The sequence below is a fragment of the Hyla sarda genome, chromosome 6, assembly GCF_029499605.1.
Source record: "Hyla sarda isolate aHylSar1 chromosome 6, aHylSar1.hap1, whole genome shotgun sequence".
In the NCBI taxonomy this organism is placed as follows: Eukaryota; Metazoa; Chordata; class Amphibia; order Anura; family Hylidae; genus Hyla; species Hyla sarda.
Window position 1 is genome coordinate 282,931,931 of NC_079194.1, and position 24,885 is coordinate 282,956,815.

Sequence of the window (24,885 nt, forward strand, 5' to 3'; positions counted from 1 at the left end):
GCAGATTTGCAAAAAATCCATTGGGTGGAGGCTTACTATGGGCATGTTGACAAGAGGTGAGAAAAAGGAGAAAGGTCACTCCTCAGGAAAAGCTAGGGCTCGTTTAGGATTTGAACCCGGGACCTCTCGCACCCTAAGCAAGAATCATACCCCTAGACCAACGAGCCAAGCTGAGACAGCGGCAAAAGGACGTTTGCCAACACCAACGAGCCAAGCTGAGACAACGTCGAAACGCCGTTTGCCAACACCAAATTTATTCACAGGACTGCTGCTGTCAGAAAACAAACAAGGAGAAGACTAAAGATAGCTCACGGAATGATACGGTTGGGAAGGAACCCTAAGTGAGGATCATACCCCTAGACCAATGAGTCGACACAGCGTTTCCACTGAAGAGAGCATTCGCAGGTTTTCACTTCTACAATGCTCAGAGTTGAATTAAGGTAACCAAAAAGTAAAGTCTTCTCCGGAAACACCTCTGTCCGTGACTTAAAGCAAACCGCTCTGGTAAAGAGCAGATGAAACCGATTTATGAGAGGTGAGGGCGGCAAATGAAGGTGGTGACAGGGCTCGTCCGGGATTCGAACCCGGGGCCTCTCGCACCCGAAGCGAGAATCATACCACTAGACCAACGAGCCACAATTCAGCCATACTCCTGAGGCGTGTCAGGTACTTTTGTCTTGGCAGACACTGGTGCCAGAAAACACACAAGTAGAAGACTACATGCTACTCATGGAACTGGATGAGCAGGAATGCTCTCAAAAGGTGGGCTCGTCCGGGATTCGAACCCGGGGCCTCTCGCACCCGAAGCGAGAATCATACCTCTAGACCAACGAGCCAGAATTCTGCCATATTCCTGAGGCGTGTCAAGTACTTTTGCCTTGGCAAAGCGAGAATCATACCCCTAGACCAACGAGCCAGAGGTGGCAGCTGCTGGTTTCCTTCCTATGACGACTTTGACCTCTCAAAGTATGCTGCCATGTGGAGAGCTTGCTTGGCACCTACAGAGGCAAATATCAATCTCTAATGGATCATCTGCATAAAAGTCCATTCAGAATGATAGACAATTAAAATAAAAGAAAGGCACTTTGCAAGCATTACATGTATTGCATAAGCCAGTGAGGGGTTGGACACTGGTGCCAGAAAACACACAAGGAGAAGACTACATGCTACTCATGGAACTGGATGAGCAGGAATGCTCTCAAAAGGTGGGCTCGTCCGGGATTTGAACCCGGGACCTCTCGCACCCTAAGCGAGAATCATACCCCTAGACCAACGAGCCAAGCTTAGACAGCACCAAAAGGACATTTGCCAACACCAACGAGCCAAGCTGAGACAACGTCGAAAGGTCGTTTGCCAACACCAAATTTATTCACAGGACTGCTGCTGTCAGAAAACAAACAATCAGAAGACTAAAGATAGCTCACGAAATGATAAGGATGGGAAGGAACCCTAAGTGAGGATCATACCCCTAGACCAATGAGTCGACACAGCGTTTCCACTGAAGACAGCATTCGCAGGTTTTCACTTCTACAATGCTCAGAGTTGAATTAAGGTAACCAAAAAGTAAAGTTTTCTCCGGAAACACCTCTGTCCGTGACTTAAAGCAAACCGCTCTAGTAAAGAGCAGATGAAACCGATTTACGAGAGGTGAGGGCGGCAAATGAAGGTGGTGACAGGGCTCGTCCGGGATTCAAACCCGGGGCCTCTCGCACCCGAAGCAAGAATCATACCTCTAGACCAACGAGCCAGAATTCTGCCATACTCCTGAGGCGTGTCAGGTACTTTTGTCTTGGCATATTTGCAAAAAATCCATTGGGTGGAGGCTTACTATGGGCATGTTGACAAGAGGTGAGAAAAAGGAGAAAGGTCACTCCTCAGGAAAAGCTAGGGCTCGTTTAGGATTTGAACCCGGGACCTCTCGCACCCTAAGCGAGAATCATACCCCTAGACCAACGAGCCAAGCTGAGACAGCAGCAAAAGGACGTTTGCCAACACCAACGAGCCAAGCTGAGACAACGTCGAAAGGCCGTTTGCCAACACCAAATTTATTCACAGGACTGCTGCTGTCAGAAAACAAACAAGGAGAAGACTAAAGATAGCTCACGGAATGATAAGGATGGGAAGGAACCCTAAGTGAGGATCATACCCCTAGACCAATGAGTCGACACAGCGTTTCCACTGAAGAGAGCATTCGCAGGTTTTCACTTCTACAATGCTCAGAGTTGAATTAAGGTAACCAAAAAGTAAAGTCTTCTCCGGAAACACCTCTGTCCGTGACTTAAAGCAAACCGCTCTGGTAAAGAGCAGATGAAACCGATTTATGAGAGGTGAGGGCGGCAAATGAAGGTGGTGACAGGGCTCGTCCGGGATTCGAACCCGGGGCCTCTCGCACCCGAAGCGAGAATCATACCACTAGACCAACGAGCCACAATTCAGCCATACTCCTGAGGCGTGTCAGGTACTTTTGTCTTTGCAGACACTGGTGCCAGAAAACACACAAGTAGAAGACTACATGCTACTCATGGAACTGGATGAGCAGGTATGCTCTCAAAAGGTGGACTCGTCCGGGATTTGAACCCGGGACCTCTCGCACCCTAAGCGAGAATCATACCCCTAGACCAACGAGCCAAGCTGAGACAGCAGCAAAAGGACGTTTGCCAACACCAACGAGCCAAGCTGAGACAACGTTGAAAGGCCGTTTGCCAACACCAAATTTATTCACAGGACTGAGCAGGACAGAGGTTCCACACCGCTGCTGTCAGAAAACAAACAAGGAGAAGACTAAAGAGGTTGGACACTGGTGCCAGAAAACACACAAGGAGAAGACTACATGCTACTCATGGAACTGGATGAGCAGGAATGCTCTCAAAAGGTGGGCTCGTCCGGGATATGAACCCGGGACCTCTCGCACCCTAAGCGAGAATCATACCCCTAGACCAACGAGCCAAGCTGAGACAGCAGCAAAAGGACGTTTGCCAACACCAACGAGCCAAGCTGAGACAACGTCGAAAGGCCGTTTGCCAACACCAAATTTATTCACAGGACTGAGCAGGACAGAGGTTCCACACCGCTGCTGTCAGAAAACAAACAAGGAGAAGACTAAAGAGGTTGGACACTGGTGCCAGAAAACACCCAAGGAGAAGACTACATGCTACTCATGGAACTGGATGAGCAGAAATGCTCTCAAAAGGTGGGCTCGTCTGGTATTTGAACCCAGGACCTCTCACACCCTAAGCGAGAATCGTACCCCTAGACCAACAAGCCAAGCTGAGACAGCTTCAAAAGGCCGTTTGCTGCTGTCAGAAAACAAACAAGGAGAAGACTAAAGATAGCTCACGGAATGATAAGGATGGGAAGGAACCCCAAGTGAGGATCATACCCCTAGACCAATGAGTCGACACAGCGTTTCCACTGAAGACAGCATAAGCAGGTTTTCACTTCTACAATGCTCAGAGTTGAATTAAGGTAACCAAAAAGTAAAGTCTTCTCCGGAAACACCTCTGTCCGTGACTTAAAGCAAACCGCTCTGGTAAAGAGCAGATGAAACCGATTTATGAGAGGTGAGGGCGGCAAATGAAGGTGGTGACAGGGCTCGTCCGGGATTCGAACCCGAGGCCTCTCGCACCCGAAGCAAGTATCATACCACTAGACCAACGAGCCATAATTCTGCCATACTCCTGAGGCGTGTCAGGTACTTTTGTCTTGGCAGACACTGGTGCCAGAAGACACACAAGTAGAAGACTACATGCTACTCATGGAACTGGATGAGCAGGAATGCTCTCAAAAGGTGGGCTCGTCCGGGATTTGAACCCGGGACCTCTCGCACCCTAAGCGAGAATCATACCCCTAGACCAACGAGCCAAGCTGAGACAGCACCAAAAGGACGTTTGCCAACACCAACGAGCCAAGCTGAGACAACGTCGAAAGGCCGTTTGCCAACACCAAATTTATTCACAGGACTGCTGCTGTCAGAAAACAAACAAGGAGAAGACTAAAGATAGCTCACGGAATGATAAGGTTGGGAAGGAACCCTAAGTGAGGATCATACCCCTAGACCAATGAGTCGACACAGCGTTTCCACTGAAGACAGCATTGGCAGGTTTTCACTTCTACAATGCTCAGAGTTGAATTAAGGTAACCAAAAAGTAAAGTCTTCTCCGAAAACACCTCTGTCCGTGATTTAAAGCAAACCGCTCTGGTAAACAGCAGATGAAACCGATTTATGAGAGGTGACAAATGAAGGTGGTGACAGGGCTCGTCCGGTATTCGAACCAGGGGCCTCTCGCACCCGATGCGAGAATCATACCTCTAGACCAACGAGCCAGAATTCTGCCACACTCCTGAGGCGTGTCAGGTACTTTTGCCTTGGCAGATTTGCAAAAATCCATTGGGTGGAGGCTTACTATGGGCATGTTGACAAGAGGTGAGAAAAAGGAGAAATGTCACTCCTCAGAAAAAGCAAGGGCTCGTCCGAGATTTGAACCCGGGACCTCTCGCACCCAAAGCGAGAATCATACCCCTAGACCAACGAGCCAGCAAAGGTATTCACAGGACTGCTGCTGTCAGAAAACAAACAAGGAGAAGACTAAAGATAGCTCACGGAATGATAAGGATGGGAAGGAACCCTAAGTGAGGATCATACCCCTAGACCAATGAGTCGACACAGCGTTTCCACTGTAGACAGCAGTCGCACCCCTAGCGCACCCCTAGCGAGAATCAAACCCCTAGACCAACAAGCCAAGCTGAGACAGCAGCAAAAGGCCGTTTGCCAACACCAACGAGCCAAGCTGAGACAACGTCGAAAAGCCGTTTGCCAACACCAAATTTATTCACAGGACTGAGCAGGACAGAGGTTCCACACCGCTGCTGTCATAAAACAAACAAGGAGAAGACTAAAGATAGCTCACTGAATGATAGGGATGGGAAGAAAGGAAAGAAGTGAGGATCATACCCCTAGACCAATGAGTCGACACAGCGTTTCCACTGAAGACAGCATTGGCAGGTTTTCACTTCTACAATGCTCAGATGCTCAGAGTTGAATTAAGGTAAGCAAAAAGTAAAGTCTTCTACGGAAACACCTCTGTCCGTGACTTAAAGCAAAATGCTCTGGTAAAGAGCAGATGAAACCGATTTATGAGAGGTGAGGGCGGCAAATAAAGGTGGTGACAGGGCTCGTCCGGGATTTGAAATGGGGGCTCTCGCACCCAAAGCGAGAATCATACCTCTAGACCAACGAGTCAGGATTCTGCCATTCTCCTGAGGTGTGTCATTTTGCCATGTCAGATTTGCAAAAATTCCACTGGATGGAGGATTACTATGGGCACGTTGACAAGAGGTGAGAAAAAGGAGAAAGGTCTCTCTTCAGGAAAAGCCAGGGCTCATCCGGGATTTGAACCCGGTACTGCTCACACCCAACGCACCTGTTTGTTTCCTTACTATGCTGACTTTGATCTCTCAAAGTTGACTGCCATGTGGAGAGCCTGCTTGGCTCCTACAGAGGCAAATCTCAATCTCTAATGGATCATCTACAGAAAAGTCCATTCAGAATGATAGACAATTGAAATAAAATAAAGGCACTTTGCAAGCACCACATGTATTTGCATGCATAAGCCAGTGAGAGGTTGGACACTGGTGCCAGAAAACACACAAGGAAAAGACTACATGCTACTCATGTAACTGGATGAGCAGGACTGCTTTCAAAAGGTAGGCTTATCCAGGAATTTAACGCATGAGCGCACACACCCTAATCATGAATCATACCCCTACACTAACTAGCCAAGTTGAGACGGCACTCATAGGTCATTTGCCAACACCAAATTTATTCACAGGACTGACCCGGACAGAGGTTCCACACCGTTGCTGTCAGAAAACAAACAAGGAGAAGACTAAACATAGCTCACTGAATGATAAGAATGGGAATGTACCCTAAGTGAGGATCATACCACTAGACCAATGAGTCGACACAGCAGGGGCATAGGAACCCCCTCAAATCTTTGGGGATAGCATTGTGGTTGGGTGTGGCGTTGCAAAAGGCAGAGCCATAAAAGGGGAGGGACCAAAAGGGGTTTGACCACTTAATTTTGTATGACAATACAGGCTCCTCATCACAGGTACCTTCAGGGAGCAGTGAATTTAAGAGATAGGGATTCATCAGTACTGTGGGAGGTAGGCTGTGTGTGTGAGGTCAGGACTAGTGTTGCTCGCGAATATTCGCAATTCGAATATTATTCGCGAATATCGCATATTCGCGAATTCGCGAATTTCGCGAATATAGCGCTATATATTCGTAATTACGAATTTTCATTTTTTTTTTTTTTTTTTTTTTTTTTTTTTCTTCACAGTACACATCACAGTGATCATCCCTCTCTGCTTCCAGCTTGTGTGGTGTAAAGAAGGCTCTAATACTACTGTGTGAGACTGGCGTGCGAAAATTCGCGTATGCGAAAATTAGTGTATGCTAATTTTCACATATGCGAATTTTCGAGTATGCGAACTTCCTATATGTTAATTTTCACATATGATAATTTTCGCATACGCGAAAGTTCGCATATGCGAAAATATAACGAAAATATAACGAATATGCGAATATTCGCGAATATATGACGAATATTCGTCCATATATTCGCGAATATTCGCGAATTCGAATATGGCCTATGCCGCTCAACACTAGTCAGGACAAGGGGTTAGTGTAGGCACCATTAACACTTTGACGATACAGGTTGTACATATATCCCATGGTAGCAGTCTAGGTCTATGAAGTGCGCTTACTAGCTGAACGCTCTTCATTTATTGCTAATGCCACACATCAGTGATTATGTCCCTTACCTAATAAAAGTGTGAACAAAAATAAACATATTTGGTATTGCCGAATGTGGAAATGACAGAACTATTAAAATAGAACATTAATGAAACTGCATGGTGAATTGTGTAAAAGTTAAAAAAAATACCTATGTCCAGAATTGCTGATTTCTGGTCACTTCATATACCAGAAAAAGAAGTTTAGTTAAAGTGATCTAAAAGTACCATCAAAACAAAAATGATAACGATAAAAACTACAGACCACGGAGCAAAAAATAAGTCCCATAAATAAAAGTCTTATAGAAGAGGCAATTTTAAGCATTAAAACCAGTATACAAGGAGGAATAAAATCACCATACATATTACCACCATACCATTACTGACCAAATCCTGAATACTGAGACCAATATTAACAATAATATCAGTATACATGGAACAAATTATACCAGCACACAAAGACTGGTTAATACCACCATACTGAGTAAATCCACTATAAACAGACTAACAATAATATCAGAATATAAACAATACCAGGGCCAAATAATGCTGCCTCATCAGAAACACACTTTACATCACACCAGGGCTGTTTTTAGACAAAGTGTGGCCCTAGGCAAACCTAAAAATGGGGCCCCAAATATTAACATTCGACCAATTAAAAATGTGGCCCATACGATTACAACAATACCCGATTTATATAGGTTTTATTTTACATTTAACCCCTTAAGGACTAAGCCCATTTTGACCTTTAAGAACGAACCCAGTTTCACTTTTACGTTTTTTATTTTATTTTTATTTTTTTTCCTCCTCGCCTTCTAAAATCCATAACTTTTTCAATTTTTCAATTTTTCCATCTACAGACCCATATGAGGGCTTGTTTTTTGCGTGACCAATTGTACTTTGTGATGACACCTTTTATTTTACCATAAATGTACAGCGCAACCCAAAAAAAATATTTTGTGGGGAAATTTTAAAGAAAAAATAAAATTTTGAACATTTGGAGGATTTTGTTTTGATACAGTACACTTTACACTTACACTTTACATGTTCTCTTTATTCTGTGGTTCAATATGATTAAAATGTTACCCATGTTTACATGCTTTACCACTTAAAAAAAAAATAAACTTTTTCAACAAAAATAGTATGTTTTAAATCGCCCTATTCTGACCCCTATAACTTGGTCAGAATAGGCTGTATGAGGGTCATTTTTGCAACTGGCTCCAGAAAGTTAAACAGATTTGTAAATTACTTATTATTATTTTTTTTTTAAATATTAAAAAATCTTAATCCTTTCAGTACTTATGAGCTACTGTAGTTGAGTTGTTCTTTTCTGTCTAAGTGCTTTCTGATGACACCTGTATCGGGAACTGCCCAGAGTAGAAGCAAATCCCCATAGCAAACCTCTTCTACTCTGTGCAGTTCCCGAGAAAAGCAGAGATGTCAGCAGAGAGCACTGTTACCAGACAGAAAAGAACAACTCAACTTCAGCAGCTGATAATTATTGGAAGGATTAAGATTTTTTAATAGAAGTAATTTACAAATCTGTTTCACTTTCTGGAGCCAGTTGATACCTAAAAAATTTTTTTTGCCTGGAATACCCCTTTAAGTACCAGCGCATCAGGACGTACATTTACATCCGTTGTCGTTAACCCCTTAAGGACATAGGGCGTATCCATACGCCCCCGTTTCCAAGTCCTTAACCCCTTAAGGACCAGGCCATTTTACACCTTAAGGACCAGAGCGTTTTTTGCAATTCTGACCACTGTCACTTTAAACATTAATAACTCTGGAATGCTTTTAGTTATCATTCTGATTCCGAGATTGTTTTTTCGTGACATATTCTACTTTAACTTAGTGGTAAAATTTTATGGTAACTTGTATCCTTTCTTGGTGAAAAATCCCAAAATTTGATGAAAAAAATGAAAATTTAGCATTTTTCTAACTTTGAAGCTCTCTGCTTGTAAGGAAAATGGATATTCAAAATAAAACATTTTTGGGTTCACATATACAATATGTCTACTTTATGTTTGCATCATAAAATTTATGAGTTTTTACTTTTGGAAGACACCAGAGGGCTTCAAAGTTCAGCAGCAATTTGGAAATTTTTCACAAAATTTTCAAACTCGCTATTTTTCATGGACCAGTTCAGGTTTGAAGTGGATTTGAAGGGTCTTCATATTAGAAATACCCCATAAATGACCCCATTATAAAAACTACACCCCCCAAAGTATTAAAAATGACATTCAATAAGTGTATTAACCCTTTAGGTGTTTCACAGGAATAGCAGAAAAGTGAAGGAGAAAATTCACAATCTTCATTTTTTACACTCGCATGTTCTTGAAGACCCAATTTTTGAATTTTTGCAAGGGGTAAAAAGGAGAAAATTTTTACTTGTATTTGAAACCCAATTTCTCTCGAGTAAGCACATACCTCATATGTCTATGTTAATTGTTCGGCGGGCGCAGTAGAGGGCTCAGAAGGGAAGGAGCGTCAAATGGTTTTTGGGGGGCATGTCACCTTTAGGAAGCCCCTATGGTGCCAGGACAGCAAAAAAAAAACACATGGCATACCATTTTGGAAACTAGACCCCTCAGGGAACGTAACAAGGGGTAAAGTGAACCTTAATACCTGTCACGATTCGGCTGGCTGGAAGTGGATCCTCTGTGCCAGAGAGGGATTGGCGTGGACCGTGCTGGTGGACCGGTTCTAAGTTGCTACTGGTATTCACCAGAGCCCGCCGCAAAGCGGGATGGTCTTGCAGCGGCGGTAGCAACCAGGTCGTATCCACCAGCAACGGCTCAACCTCTCTGACTGCTGAAGATAGGCGCGGTACAAGGGAGTAGACAAGAGCAAGGTCGGACGTAGCAGAAGGTCAGGGCAGGCAGCAAGGATCGTAGTCAGGGGCAACGGCAGGAGGTCTGGAACACAGGCTAGGAACACACAAGGAAACGCTTTCACTGGCACAATGGCAACAAGATCCGGCGAGGGAGTGCAGGGGAAGTGAAGTATAAATAGGGAGTGCACAGGTGAACACACTAATTAAGCCAGCTGCGCCAATCAGTGGCGCAGTGACCCTTTAAATTGCAGACACCCGGCGCGCGCGCCCTAAGGAGCGGGGCCGCGCGCGCCGGGACAAGACCGACGGAGAGCGAGTCAGGTACGGGAGCCGGGATGCGCATTGCGAGCGGGCGCCTCCCGCATCGCGAATCGCATCCCGGCTGAGAGAGGTATTGCAGCGCACCCGGTCAGCAGGTCTGACCGGGGCGCTGCAAATGCGAGGATGTTGCGAGCGCTCCGGGGAGGAGCGGGGACCCGGAGCGCTCGGCGTAACAGTACCCCCCCCCCTTGGGTCTCCCCCTCTTCTTGGAGCCTGAGAACCTGAGGACAAGACTTTTGTCTAGGATGTTGTCCTCAGGTTCCCAGGATCTCTCTTCTGGACCACAGCCTTCCCAATCCACCAAGAATTTTTTTTTCCCTCTGACCGTCTTGGAGGCCAGAATCTCCTTCACGGAGAAGACGTCAGAAGAACCGGAAACAGGAGTGGGAGAAACAAGTTTGGGAGAGAAGCGGTTAATGATGAGTGGTTTAAGGAGAGAGACATGGAAGGCATTGGGAATACGAAGAGAAGGAGGAAGAAGGAGTTTGTAAGAGACAGGGTTAATCTGGCACAAGACTTTGAAAGGACCAAGATAGCGTGGTCCCAGTTTGTAACTGGGGACACGAAAGCGGACATATTTAGCGGAGAGCCATACCTTGTCTCCGGGAGCAAAAATGGGGGGAGTTCTTCTTTTCTTATCGGCAAACCTTTTCATGCGGGATGAAGCCTGTAAAAGAGAATTTTGGGTCTCTTTCCATATGGAGGAAAGATCACGAGTCACTTCATCCACAGCGGGCAAACCAGAGGGCAAGGGAGTAGGGAGGGGGGGAAGAGGGTGACGGCCGTACACCACGAAAAATGGGGACTTAGCAGAAGATTCGGAGACTCTGAAGTTGTATGAGAATTCGGCCCATGGTAGAAGATCTGCCCAGTCATCCTGGCGGGAGGAAACAAAATGCCGTAAATAGTCACCCAGGACCTGGTTAATTCTTTCTACTTGCCCATTGGATTGGGGATGATAAGAAGAAGAGAAGTTTAATTTAATCTTGAGCTGTTTGCAGAGGGCCCTCCAGAATTTAGACACGAATTGGACGCCTCTATCCGAGACGATCTGCGTGGGCAAACCGTGAAGACGAAAAATGTGTACAAAAAATTGTTTTGCCAACTGAGGCGCTGAAGGAAGACCAGGAAGAGGAATAAAATGTGCCATCTTGGAAAATCGATCAACGACCACCCAAACAACAGTGTTGCCACGGGATGGGGGTAAGTCTGTAATAAAGTCCATACCAATCAGTGACCAAGGCTGTTCGGGGACAGGCAGAGGATGAAGGAGACCAGCAGGCTTCTGGCGAGGAGTCTTATCCCGGGCACAGACAGTACAGGCCCGCACAAAATCAACAACATCCGTCTCCAGAGTCGGCCACCAATAGAAACGAGATGAGTTGCAAGGATTTTTTGATGCCCGCATGGCCTGCGAGGTGGGAGGAGTGTCCCCATTTGAGAATCCCGAGATGCTGGCGTGGAGAAACGAAGGTCTTCCCTGGAGGAGTTTGCCTGATGGAGGCTGGAGAAGTGGAGATCAGACAGTCAGGAGGAATGATGTGTTGCGGAGAGAGCTCTACTTCCGAGGCATCCGAGGAACGAGAGAGGGCATCGGCCCTAATGTTCTTGTCGACAGGGCGAAAATGAATTTCAAAGTTAAAACGGGCAAAGAACAACGACCACCTGGCCTGGCGAGGGTTCAGCCGTTGGGCAGACTGGAGATAGGAGAGATTCTTGTGATCAGTGTATATGATAACTGGAAATTTTGATCCCTCCAGCAGATGCCTCCATTCCTCAAGCGCCAATTTAATGGCCAGTAGTTCTCGATCCCCGATGGAGTAGTTTCTCTCCGCCGGAGAGAAGGTCCTAGAAAAAAAACCACAAGTAACAGCATGCCCGGAAGAATTTTTTTGTAGAAGGACAGCTCCAGCTCCCACTGAGGAGGCATCTACCTCCAATAGGAAGGGTTTAGATGGGTCAGGTCTGGAGAGCACGGGGGCAGAAGAAAAGGCAGACTTGAGATGTTTAAATGCGTCTTCCGCTTGGGGAGACCAGGACTTGGGATTGGCATTTTTCTTGGTTAAAGCCACGATAGGAGCCACAATAGTGGAAAAGTGTGGAATAAATTGTCTGTAATAATTGGCGAACCCCAAAAAACGTTGGATAGCACGGAGTCCGGAGGGGCGTGGCCAATCTAAGACGGCAGAGAGTTTATCTGGGTCCATTTGTAGTCCCTGGCCAGAGACCAAGTATCCTAGGAAAGGAAGAGATTGACATTCAAACAGACATTTCTTCATTTTGGCATAAAGTTGATTGTCTCGAAGTCTCTGAAGAACCATGCGGACATGCTGGCGGTGTTCTTCTAAGTTGGCAGAAAAAATCTGAATATCGTCCAGATAAACCACAACACAGGAATATAAGAGATCACGAAAAATTTCATTAACAAAGTCTTGGAAGACGGCAGGGGCGTTGCACAGGCCAAAGGGCATGACCAGATAATCAAAGTGTCCATCTCTGGTGTTAAATGCAGTCTTCCATTCGTCCCCCTCCCTGATGCGGATGAGATTATAAGCACCTCTTAAGTCCAGTTTGGTAAAGATGTGGGCACCTTGTAGGCGATCAAAGAGTTCCGAGATAAGAGGTAGGGGGTAGCGGTTCTTTACCGTGATTTTATTAAGTCTGCGGTAATCAATGCAAGGACGTAGGGAGCCATCTTTTTTGGACACAAAAAAAAATCCAGCTCCGGCAGGAGAGGAGGATTTGCGGATAAACCCCTTTTTTAAATTTTCCTGGATGTACTCTGACATGGCAAGAGTCTCTGGAGCAGACAGAGGATAAATTCTGCCCCGGGGTGGAGTAGTACCCGGGAGGAGGTCAATAGGACAGTCATAAGGCCTGTGAGGAGGTAAAGTCTCAGCTTGCTTTTTGCAAAACACGTCAGCATAGTCCATATAAGCCTTAGGAAGACCGGTTACAGGGGGAACCACAGGGTCACGGCAGGGAGTACTGGGAACCGGTTTAAGACAGTCCTTGAAACAAGAAGTACCCCAGTTCTTGATTTCTCCTGTGGACCAATCAAGGGTTGGGGAATGGCGTTGAAGCCACGGTAATCCAAGAAGAATTTCGGAAGTGCAGTTGGAGAGGACCAAAAATTCAATTTTTTCGTGATGAGGTCCGATGCACATTAGGAGAGGTTCCGTGCGGTAACGCACGGTACAGTCCAATCTTTCATTGTTAACAGAATTGATGTAGAGGGGTCTGGCGAGACTGGTCACCGGGATGTTGAACCTGTTGATGAGAGAGGCCAAAATAAAATTTCCTGCAGATCCGGAATCCAAGAAGGCCATAGTAGAGAAGGAGAAGGTAGAGGAAGATATCCGCACAGGCACAGTAAGGCGTGGAGAAGCAGAGTTGACATCAAGAACTGTCTCACTTTTGTGCGGAGTCAGCGTACGTCTTTCCAGGCGGGGAGGACGGATAGGACAATCCTTCAAGAAGTGTTCAGTACCGGCACAGTACAGGCACAGATTCTCCATGCGGCGTCGTGTCCTCTCTTGAGGTGTCAAGCGAGACCGGTCAACTTGCATAGCCTCCACGGCGGGAGGCACAGGAACGGATTGCAGAGGACCAGAGGAGAGAGGAGCCGGGGAGAAAAAACGCCTCGTGTGAACAAAGTCCATATCCTGGCGGAGCTCCTGACGCCTTTCGGAAAAACGCATGTCAATTCGGGTGGCCAGATGAATAAGTTCATGCAGGTTAGCAGGAATTTCTCGTGCGGCCAGCACATCTTTAATGTTGCTGGATAGGCCTTTTTTAAAGGTCGCGCAGAGGGCCTCATTATTCCAGGATAATTCGGAGGCAAGAGTACGGAATTGGATGGCGTACTCGCCAACAGAAGAATTACCCTGGACCAGGTTCAGCAGGGCAGTCTCAGCAGAAGAGGCTCGGGCAGGTTCCTCAAAGACACTTCGAATCTCCGAGAAGAAGGAGTGTACGGAGGCAGTGACGGGGTCATTGCGGTCCCAGAGCGGTGTGGCCCATGACAGAGCTTTCCCAGACAGAAGGCCGACTACGAAAGCCACCTTAGACCTTTCAGTAGGAAACTGGTCCGACATCATCTCCAAGTGCAGGGAACATTGCGAAAGAAAGCCACGGCAAAACTTAAGAGTCCCCATCAAATTTATCCGGCAAGGATAATCGTAGGCCGGAAGTGGCCACTCGCTGCGGAGGAGGTGCAGGAGCTGGCGGAGGAGATGATTGCTGAAGCTGTGGTAGTAGCTGCTGTAGCATCACGGTCAGTTGAGACAGCTGGTGGCCTTGTTGCGCTATCTGTTGCGACTGCTGGGCGACCACCGTGGTGAGGTCAGCGATAACTGGCAGTGGAACTTCAGCGGGATCCATGGCCGGATCTACTGTCACAATTCGGCTGGCTGGAAGTGGATCCTCTGTGCCAGAGAGGGATTGGCGTGGACCGTGCTGGTGGACCGGTTCTAAGTTGCTACTGGTATTCACCAGAGCCCGCCGCAAAGCGGGATGGTCTTGCAGCGGCGGTAGCAACCAGGTCGTATCCACCAGCAACGGCTCAACCTCTCTGACTGCTGAAGATAGGCGCGGTACAAGGGAGTAGACAAGAGCAAGGTCGGACGTAGCAGAAGGTCAGGGCAGGCAGCAAGGATCGTAGTCAGGGGCAACGGCAGGAGGTCTGGAACACAGGCTAGGAACACACAAGGAAACGCTTTCACTGGCACAATGGCAACAAGATCCGGCGAGGGAGTGCAGGGGAAGTGAAGTATAAATAGGGAGTGCACAGGTGAACACACTAATTAAGCCAGCTGCGCCAATCAGTGGCGCAGTGGCCCTTTAAATTGCAGAGACCCGGCGCGCGCGCGCCCTAAGGAGCGGGGCCGCGCGCGCCGGGACAAGACCGACGGAGAGCGAGTCAGGTACGGGAGCCGGGATGCGCATCGCGAGCGGGCGCCTCCCGCATCGCGAATCGCATCCCGGCTGAGAGAGGTATTGCAGCGCACCCGGTCAGCAGGTCTGACCGGGGCACTGCAAATGCGAGGATGTTGCGATACCCCGCATAACAATACCCCACAGGTGATTCACGACTTTTGCATATGTAAAAAAAAAAAAAAATGTTTTACCTAAAATGCTTGGTTTCCCAAAAATGTTACATTTTTAAAAAGGATAATAGCAGAAAATACCCCCCAAAATTTGAAGCCCAATTTCTCCAGATTCAGAAAACACCCCATATGGGGATGAAAAGTGCTCTGCTGGCGCACTACAGGTCTCAGAAGAGAAGGAGTCACATTTGGCTTTTTGAAAGCAAATTTTGCTCTGGGGGCATGCCGCATTTAGGAAGCCCCTATGGTGCCAGAACCGCAAAATAAAACACATGGCATACCATTTTGGAAACCAGACCCCTCGGGGAACGTAAAAAGGGGTAAAGTGAACCTTAATATCCTACAGGTGTTTCACGACTTTTGCATATGTTAAAAAAAAAAAATTTTTTACCTAAAATGCTTGGTTTCCCAAAATTTTTACATTTTTAAAAAGGGTAATAGCAGAAAATACCCCCCAAAATTTGAAGCCCAATTTCTCCCAATTCAGAAAACACCCCATATGGGGGTGAGAAGTGCTCTGCTGGCGCACTACAGGTCTCAGAAGAGAAGGAGTCACATTTGGCTTTTTGAAAGCAAATTTTGCTCTGGGGGCATGCCGCATTTAGGAAGCCCCTATGGTGCCAGAACCGCAAAAAAAAAAACACATGGCATACCATTTTGGAAACCAGACCCCTCGGGGAACGTAAAAAGGGGTAAAGTGAACCTTAATATCCTACAGGTGTTTCACGACTTTTGCATATGTTAAAAAAAAAAAAATTTTACCTAAAATGCTTGGTTTCCCAAAATTTTTACATTTTTAAAAAGGGTAATAGCAGAAAATACCCCTCAAAATTTGAAGCCCAATTTCTCCCGATTCAGAAAACACCCCATATGGGGGTGAGAAGTGCTCTGCTGGCGCACTACAGGTCTCAGAAGAGAAGGAGTCACATTTGGCTTTTTGAAAGCAAATTTTGCTCTGGGGGCATGCCGCATTTAGGAAGCCCCTATGGTGCCAGAACAGCAAAAAAAAAACACATGGCATACCATTTTGGAAACTAGACCCCTCGTGGAACATAACAAGGGGTAATGTGAACCTTAATACCCCACAGGTGTTTCACGACTTTTGCATATGTAAAAAAAAACATTTTTTTTTACCTAAAATGCTTGGTTTCCCAAAATTTTTACATTTTTTAAAAGGGTAATAGCAGAAAATACCCCCCAAAATTTGAAGCTCAATTTCTCCCGATTCAGAAAACACCCCATATGGGGGGTGAGAAGTGCTCTGCTGGCGCACTACAGGTCTCAGAAGAGAAGGAGTCACATTTGGCTTTTTGAAAGCAAATTTTGCTCTGGGGGCATGCCGCATTTAGGAAGCCCCTATGGTGCCAGAACCTCAAAAAAAAAACACATGGCATACCATTTTGGAAACCAGACCCCTCGGGGAACGTAAAAAGGGGTAAAGTGAACCTTAATATCCTACAGGTGTTTCACGACTTTTGCATATGTTAAAAAAAAAAAATTTTTACCTAAAATGCTTGGTTTCCCAAAATTTTTACATTTTTAAAAAGGGTAATAGCAGAAAATACCCCCCAAAATTTGAAGCCCAATTTCTCCCGATTCAGAAAACACCCCATATGGGGGTGAGAAGTGCTCTGCTGGCGCACTACAGGTCTCAGAAGAGAAGGAGTCACATTTGGCTTTTTGAAAGCAAATTTTGCTCTGGGGGCATGCCGCATTTAGGAAGCCCCTATGGTGCCAGAACCGCAAAAAAAAAAACACATGGCATACCATTTTGGAAACCAGACCCCTCGGGGAACGTAAAAAGGGGTAAAGTGAACCTTAATATCCTACAGGTGTTTCACGACTTTTGCATATGTTAAAAAAAATAAAAAATTTTACCTAAAATGCTTGGTTTCCCAAAATTTTTACATTTTTAAAAAGGATAATAGCAGAAAATACCCCCCAAAATTTGAAGCCCAATTTCTCCAGATTCAGAAAACACCCCATATGGGGATGAAAAGTGCTCTGCTGGCGCACTACAGGTCTCAGAAGAGAAGGAGTCACATTTGGCTTTTTGAAAGCAAATTTTGCTCTGGGGGCATGAAGCATTTAGGAAGCCCCTATGGTGCCAGAACCGCAAAAAAAAACACATGGCATACCATTTTGGAAACCAGACCCCTCGGGGAACGTAAAAAGGGGTAAAGTGAACCTTAATATCCTACAGGTGTTTCACGACTTTTGCATATGTTAAAAAAAAAAATTTTTTACCTAAAATGCTTGGTTTCCCAAAATTTTTACATTTTTAAAAAGGGTAATAGCAGAAAATACCCCCCAAAATTTGAAGCCCAATTTCTCCCGATTCAGAAAACACCCCATATGGGGGTGAGAAGTGCTCTGCTGGCGCACTACAGGTCTCAGAAGAGAAGGAGTCACATTTGGCTTTTTGAAAGCAAATTTTGCTCTGGGGGCATGCCGCATTTAGGAAGCCCCTATGGTGCCAGAACCGCAAAAAAAAACACATGGCATACCATTTTGGAAACCAGACCCCTCGGGGAACGTAAAAAGGGGTAAAGTGAACCTTAATATCCTACAGGTGTTTCACGACTTTTGCATATGTTAAAAAAAAAATTTTTTTTTACCTAAAATGCTTGGTTTCCCAAAATTTTTACATTTTTAAAAAGGGTAATAGCAGAAAATACCCCTCAAAATTTGAAGCCCAATTTCTCCCGATTCAGAAAACACCCCATATGGGGGTGAGAAGTGCTCTGCTGGCGCACTACAGGTCTCAGAAGAGAAGGAGTCACATTTGGCTTTTTGAAAGCAAATTTTGCTCTGGGGGCATGCCGCATTTAGGAAGCCCCTATGGTGCCAGAACAGCAAAAAAAAAACACATGGCATACCATTTTGGAAACTAGACCCCTCGTGGAACGTAACAAGGGGTAATGTGAACCTTAATACCCCACAGGTGTTTCACGACTTTTGCATATGTAAAAAAAAACATTTTTTTTTACCTAAAATGCTTGGTTTCCCAAAATGTTTAAATTTTTTAAAAGGGTAATAGCAGAAAATACCCCCCAAAATTTGAAGCTCAATTTCTCCCGATTCAGAAAACACCCCATATGGGGGTGAGAAGTGCTCTGCTGGCGCACTACAGGTCTCAGAAGAGAAGGAGTCACATTTGGCTTTTTGAAAGCAAATTTTGCTCTGGGGGCATGCCGCATTTAGGAAGCCCCTATGGTGCCAGAACCGCAAAAAAAAACCACATGGCATACCATTTTGGAAACCAGACCCCTCAGGGAACGTAAAAAGGGGTAAAGTGAACCTTAATATCCTACAGGTGTTTCACGACTTTTGCATATGTTAAAAAAAAAAAATTTTTTTACCTAAAATGCTTGGTTTCCCAAAATTTTTACATTTTTAAAAAGGGTAATAGCAGAAAATACCCCCAAAATTTGAAGCCCAATTTCTCCCGATTCAGAAAATACCCCATATGGGGGTGAGAAGTGCTCTGCTGGCGCACTACAGGTCTCAGAAGAGAAGGAGTCACATTTGGCTTTTTGAAAGCAAATTTTGCTCTGGGGGCATGCCGCATTTAGGAAGCCCCTATGGTGCCAGAACAGCAAAAAAAAAACACATGGCATACCATTTTGGAAACTAGACCCCTCGTGGAACGTAACAAGGGGTAATGTGAACCTTAATACCCCACAGGTGTTTCACGACTTTTGCATATGTAAAAAAAAAAACATTTTTTTTTACCTAAAATGCTTGGTTTCCCAAAATTTTTACATTTTTTAAAAGGGTAATAGCAGAAAATACCCCCCAAAATTTGAAGCTCAATTTCTCCCGATTCAGAAAACACCCCATATGGGGGTGAGAAGTGCTCTGCTGGCGCACTACAGGTCTCAGAAGAGGAGGAGTCACATTTGGCTTTTTGAAAGCAAATTTTGCTCTGGGGGCATGCCGCATTTAGGAAGCCCCTATGGTTCCAGGACAGCAAAAAAAAACACATGGCATACCATTTTGGAAACTAGACCCCTCGGGGAACGTAACAAGGGGTAATGTGAACCTTAATACCCCACAAGGGATTCACAACTTTTGCATATGCAAAAAAAAAATAAAAAATTTACCTAAAATGTTGGTTTCCCAAAAATGTTAGATTTTTAAAAAGGGTAATAGCAGAAAATACCCCCCATAATTTGTAACACAATTTCTCCCGAGTACGGCGATACCCCATATGTGACCCTAAACTGTTGCCTTGAAATACGACAGGGCTCCAAAGTGAGAGCACCATGCGCATTTGAGGCCTGAATTAGGGACTTGCATAGGGGTGGACATAGGGGTATTCTACGCCAGTGATTCCCAAGTAGGGTGCCTCCAGCTGTTGTAAAAGTCCCAGCATTCCTGGACAGTCAGTGGCTGTCTGGTAATACTGGGAGTAGTTGTTTTGCAACAGCTGGAGGCTCCGTTTTGGAAACAGTGGCGTACCAGACGTTTTTCATTTTTATTGGGGAGGGGGGCTGTGTAGGGGTATGTGTATATGTAGTGTTTTTTACTTTTTATTTTATTTTGTGTTAGTGTAGTGTAGTGTTTTTAGGGTACAGTCGCACGGGCGGGGGGTTCACAGTAGTTTCTCGCTGGCAGTTTGAGCAGCGGCAGAAAATTTGCCTCAGCTCAAACTTGCAGCCGGATACTTACTGTAATCCTCCGCCCATGTGAGTGTACCCTGTACGTTCACATTGGGGGGGGGGGAACATCCAGCTGTTGCAAAACTACAACTCCCAGCATGTAGGGTCTATCAGTGCATGCTGGGAGTTGTAGTTTTGCAACAGCTGGAGGCTCCGTTTTGGAAACGGTGGCGTACCAGACGTTTTTCATTTTTATTGTAGGGGTATGTGTATATGTAGTGTTTTTTTACTTTTTATTTTATTTTGTGTTAGTGTAGTGTAGTGTTTTTAGGGTAGAGTCGCACGGGCGGGGGGTTCACAGTAGTTTCTCGCTGGCAGCTTGAGCTGCAGTAGAAAATTTGCTGCATCTCAAACTTGCAGCCGGATACTTACTGTAATCCTCCGCCCATGTGAGTGTACCCTGTACATTCACATTGGGGGGGGGGACATCCAGCTGTTGCAAAACTACAACTCCCAGCATGTACGGTCTATCAGTGCATGCTGGGAGTTGTAGTTTTGCAACAGCTGGAGACACACAGGTTGTGAAACACCGAGTTTGGCAACAAACTCAGTGTTTTGCAACCAGTGTGCCTTCAGCTGTTGCAAAAGCTACAACCCCCAGCATGTACGGACAGCGGAAGGGCATGCTGGGTGTTGTAGTTATGCAACAGCGGGAGGCATACTACTTTGGCTGGGGATGCTGGGGATTGTAGTTATGCAACAGCTGGAGACACACTGGTCTGCTACTTAACTCAGTGTGCCTTCAGCTGTTGCAAAACTACAACTCTCAGCAGTCACCGACAGCCAACGGGCATGCTGGGAGTTGTAGTTATGCAACCAGCAGATGCACCACTACAACTCCCAGCATGCACTTAAGCTGTTTGTGCAAGCTGGGAGTTGTAGTTACACAACAGCTGAAGGTACACTTTTTCATAGAAAGAATGTGCCTCCAGCTATTGCAAAACCATAAGTCCCAGCATGCCCATAAGTGCATGCTGGGAGTTGTGGTGATCTGCCTCCTCCTGTTGCATAACTACAGCTCCCAGCATGCCCTTTTTGCATGCTGGGAGCTGTTGCTAAGCAACAGCAGGAGGCTGTCACTCACCTCCTGCTGCTGCTTGATCGCCGCACAGGTCAGTCCCGCCGCCGCCGTCGTCGCTCCTGGGGCCCCGATCCCAACATTAACGCCGGGGATCGGGGTCCCCAGCACCAGGGGTGCACGTCCCGCACCCGCTCACGTCCTCCGGAAGAGGGGCGGAGCGGGTGCGGGAGTGACACCCGCAGCAGGCGCCCTGATTGGTCGGCCGTAATCCGGCCGACGAATCAGGGCGATCGTGAGGTGGCACCAGTGCCACCTCACCCCTGCATGCTCTGGCTGTTCGGGGCCGTCCCCGATTGACCCGGAATCGCCGCAGATCGCTGGACTGAATTGTCCAGCGATCTGCGGACATCGCCGACATGGGGGGACATAATGACCCCCCTGAGCGATATGCCGCGATGCCTGCTGAACGATTTCAGCAGGCATCGGGCACCGGCTCCCCTCCGGCTAGCGGCGGGGGGCCGGGAAAGGACAGGACGTACTCCTACGTCCTCGGTCCTTAAGGACTCGGAAACGGGGGCGTAGGAGTACGTCCATTGTCCTTAAGGGGTTAAGGACCGAGGGCGTATGGATGGGGAGCCGGAGGGGAGCCGGGGCCGGATGCCTGCTGAAATCGTTCAGCAGGCATCCCGGCATATCGCCCAGGGGGGGTCATTATGTCCCCCCATGTCGGCGATTGCCGCAGATCGCTGGACAATTCAGTCCAGCGATCTGCGGCGGATTCCGGGTCAATCGGGTCTCCATTGACCCGATTACCCGGAATTACTGGCTGATCGGGGCCGTCAGAGACGGCCCCGAACAGCCAGAGCCTGCAGGGGTGAGGTGGCACTGGTGCCACCTCACGATCGCCCTGATTAGTCGGCCGGATTACCGGCCGCCCAATCAGGGCGCCTGCTGCGGGTGTCACTTCCGCACCCGCTCCGCCCCTCTTCCGGAGGACGTGAGCGGGTGCGGGCAGAAGACCCCGGGTGCTGGGGACCCCGATCCCCGGCATCCCTGTTGGGATCGGGGCCCCAGGAGCGACGGCGGCGGCGAGGGACAGTCCTGCAGTGTGGATCGTTGGAGGTGAGTGACAGCCTCCTGCTGTTGCTTAGCAACAGCTCCCAGCATGCAACAAGGGCATGCTGGGAGCTGTAGTTATGCAACAGCAGGAGGCAGACCACCACAACTCCCAGCATGCCCTTATGGGCATGCTGGGACTTGTAGTTTTGCAACAGCTGGAGGCACATTCTTTCTATGGAAAAGTGTACCTTCAGCTGTTGTGTAACTACAACTCCCAGTTTGCACAATCAGCTAAAGTGCATGCTGGGAGTTGTAGTGGTGCATCTGGTGGTTGCATAACTACAACTCCCAGCATGCCCGTTGGCTGTCGGTGACTGCTGAGAGTTGTAGTTTTGCAACAGCTGAAGGCACACTGAGTTAAGTAGTAAACCAGTGTGTCTCCAGCTGTTGCATAACTACAATCCCCAGCATCCCCAGCCAATGTAGTATGCCTCCGGCTGTTGCATAACTACAAGACCCAGCATGCCCTTCCGCTGTCCGTACATGCTGGGGGTTGTAGCTTTTGCAACAGCTGAAGGCACACTGGTTGCAAAACACTGAGTTTGTTACCAAACTTGGTGTTTCACAACCTGTGTGTCTCCAGCTGTTGCAAAACTACAACTCCCAGCATGCACTGATAGACCGTACAAGCTGGGATTTGTAGTTTTGCAACAGCTGGATGTTTCCCCCCCCCAATGTGAACGTACAGGGTACACTCACATGGGCGGAGGATTACAGTAAGTATCCGGCTGCAAGTTTGAGCTGCGGCAAATTTTCTGTTGCAGCTCAAACTGCCAGCGAGAAACTACTGTGAACCCCCCGCCCATGCGACTGTACCCTAAAAACACTACACTACACTAACACACAATAAAATAAAAAGTAAAAAACACTACATATACACATACCCCTACACAGCCCCCCTCCCCTCCCCAATAAAAATGAAAAACGTCTGGTACGCCACTGTTTCCAGAACGGAGCCTCCAGCTGTTGCAAAACAACTACTCCCAGTATTGCCAGATAGCCACTGACTGTCCAGGCATGCTGGGAGTTTTACAACAGCTGGAGGCCCCCTGTTTGGGAATCACTGGCGTAGAATACCCCTATGTCCACCCCTATGCAATCCCTAATTTAGGCCTCAAATGCGCATGGCACTCTCACTTTGGAGCCCTGTCGTATTTCAAGGCAACAGTTTAGGGCCACATATGGGGTATCGCCGTACTCGGGAGAAATTGGGCTTCAAATTTTGTGGGGTATTTTCTGCTATTACCCTTTTTAAAAATGTAAAATTTTGGGGAAAACAAGCATTTTAGGTAAAAAAAAAAAAAATGTTTACATATACAAAAGTCATGAAACACCTGTGGGGTATAAAGGTTCACTTAACCCCTTGTTACGTTCCCCGAGGGGTCGTTTCCAAAATGGTATGCCATGTGTTTTTTTTTTTTTGCTGTCCTGGCACCATAGGGGCTTCCTAAATGCGGCATGCCCCCAGAGCAAAATTTGCTTTCAAAAAGCCAAATGTGACTCCTTCTCTTCTGAGACCTGTAGTGCGCCAGCAGAGCACTTTTCACCCCCATATGGGGTGTTTTCTGAATCGGGAGAAATTGGGCTTCAAATTTTGGGGGGTGTTTTCTGCTATTACCCTTTTTAAAAGTGTAAAAATTTTGGGAAACCAAGCATTTTAGGTAAAAAAAAAAAAATAAATTCACATATGCAAAAGTCGTGAAACACCTGTAGGGTATTAAGGTTCACATTACCCCTTGTTACGTTCCCCGAGGGGTCTAGTTTCCAAAATGGTATGCCATGTGTTTTTTTTTTTTGCTGTTCTTGCACCATAGGGGCTTCCTAAATGCGGCATGCCCCCAGAGCAAAATTTGCTTTCAAAAAGCCAAATGTGACTCCTTCTCTTCTGAGACCTGTAGTGCGCCAGCAGAGCACTTTTCATCCCCATATTGGGTGTTTTCTGAATCGGGAGAAATTGGGTTTCAAATTTTGGGGGGTATTTTCTGCTATTACACTTTTTAAAAATTTAAAATTTTTGGGAAACCAAGCATTTTAGGTAAAAAAAAATTTTTTTTTTTTACATATGCAAAAGTCGTGAAACACCTGTGGGGTATTAAGGTTCACTTTACCCCTTGTTACGTTCCCTGAGGGGTCTAGTTTCCAAAATGGTATGCCATGTGTGTTTTTTTGCTGTCCTGGCACCATAGGGGCTTCCTAAAGGTGACATGCCCCCAAAAACCATTTGTCGCTCCTTCCCTTCTGAGCCCTCTACTGCGCCCGCTGAACAATTAACATAGACATATGAGGTATGTCCTTACTCGAGAGAAATTGGGTTTCAAATACAAGTAAAAATTTTCTCCTTTTTACCCCTTGCAAAAATTCAAAAATTGGGTCTACAAGAACATGCGAGTGTAAAAAATGAAGATTTTGAATTTTCTCCTTCACTTTGCTGCTATTACTGTGAAACACCTAAAGGGTTAATACACTTACTGAATGTCATTTTGAATACTTTGGGGGGTGTAGTTTTTATAATGGGGTCTTTTATGGGGTATTTCTAATATGAAGGCCCTTCAAATCCACTTCAAACCTGAACTGGTCCATGAAAAATAGCGAGTTTGAAAATTTTGTGAAAAATTTCAAAATTGCTGCTGAACTTTGAAGCCCTCTGGTGTCTTCCAAAAGTAAAAACTCATCAATTTTATGATGCAAACATAAAGTAAACATATTGTATATGTGAACCCAAAAAAAAAATATTTTGAATATCCATTTTCCTTACAAGCAGAGAGCTTCAAAGTTAGAAAAATGCAAAATTTTAATTTTTTTCATCAAATTTGGTGATTTTTCACCAAGAAAGGATGCAAGTTACCATAAAATTTTACCACTAAGTTAAAGTAGAATATGTCACGAAAAAACAATCTCGGAATCAGAATGATAACTAAAAGCATTCCAGAGTTATAAATGTTTAAAGTGACAGTGGTCAGATTTGCAAAAAACGCTCCGGTCCTTAAATGGGCACTGTCATGAAAAATAATTTTTGATATG

General features: G+C 46.2%; 10 non-coding genes across 10 annotated transcripts; all 10 read right to left on the reverse strand.

The window, feature by feature from the left end:
- Window positions 1-563: 563 nt before the first annotated feature.
- On the reverse strand, window positions 564-635 carry TRNAP-CGG (transfer RNA proline (anticodon CGG)). Its single transcript has one exon. It is a non-coding gene; the product is annotated as a tRNA-Pro (tRNA).
- Window positions 636-764: 129 nt separating this feature from the next.
- Window positions 765-836, reverse strand: TRNAP-CGG (transfer RNA proline (anticodon CGG)). Its single transcript has one exon. It is a non-coding gene; the product is annotated as a tRNA-Pro (tRNA).
- A 371-nt stretch (window positions 837-1,207) lies between these two features.
- On the reverse strand, window positions 1,208-1,279 carry TRNAP-AGG (transfer RNA proline (anticodon AGG)). Its single transcript has one exon. It is a non-coding gene; the product is annotated as a tRNA-Pro (tRNA).
- A 396-nt stretch (window positions 1,280-1,675) lies between these two features.
- TRNAP-CGG (transfer RNA proline (anticodon CGG)) lies at window positions 1,676-1,747 on the reverse strand. Its single transcript has one exon. It is a non-coding gene; the product is annotated as a tRNA-Pro (tRNA).
- A 608-nt stretch (window positions 1,748-2,355) lies between these two features.
- TRNAP-CGG (transfer RNA proline (anticodon CGG)) lies at window positions 2,356-2,427 on the reverse strand. Its single transcript has one exon. It is a non-coding gene; the product is annotated as a tRNA-Pro (tRNA).
- A 129-nt stretch (window positions 2,428-2,556) lies between these two features.
- TRNAP-AGG (transfer RNA proline (anticodon AGG)) lies at window positions 2,557-2,628 on the reverse strand. Its single transcript has one exon. It is a non-coding gene; the product is annotated as a tRNA-Pro (tRNA).
- Window positions 2,629-2,874: 246 nt separating this feature from the next.
- TRNAP-AGG (transfer RNA proline (anticodon AGG)) lies at window positions 2,875-2,946 on the reverse strand. The gene has a single exon. It is a non-coding gene; the product is annotated as a tRNA-Pro (tRNA).
- Window positions 2,947-3,588: 642 nt separating this feature from the next.
- Window positions 3,589-3,660, reverse strand: TRNAP-CGG (transfer RNA proline (anticodon CGG)). Its single transcript has one exon. It is a non-coding gene; the product is annotated as a tRNA-Pro (tRNA).
- A 129-nt stretch (window positions 3,661-3,789) lies between these two features.
- TRNAP-AGG (transfer RNA proline (anticodon AGG)) lies at window positions 3,790-3,861 on the reverse strand. The gene has a single exon. It is a non-coding gene; the product is annotated as a tRNA-Pro (tRNA).
- A 601-nt stretch (window positions 3,862-4,462) lies between these two features.
- TRNAP-UGG (transfer RNA proline (anticodon UGG)) lies at window positions 4,463-4,534 on the reverse strand. Its single transcript has one exon. It is a non-coding gene; the product is annotated as a tRNA-Pro (tRNA).
- Window positions 4,535-24,885: the final 20,351 nt, after the last annotated feature.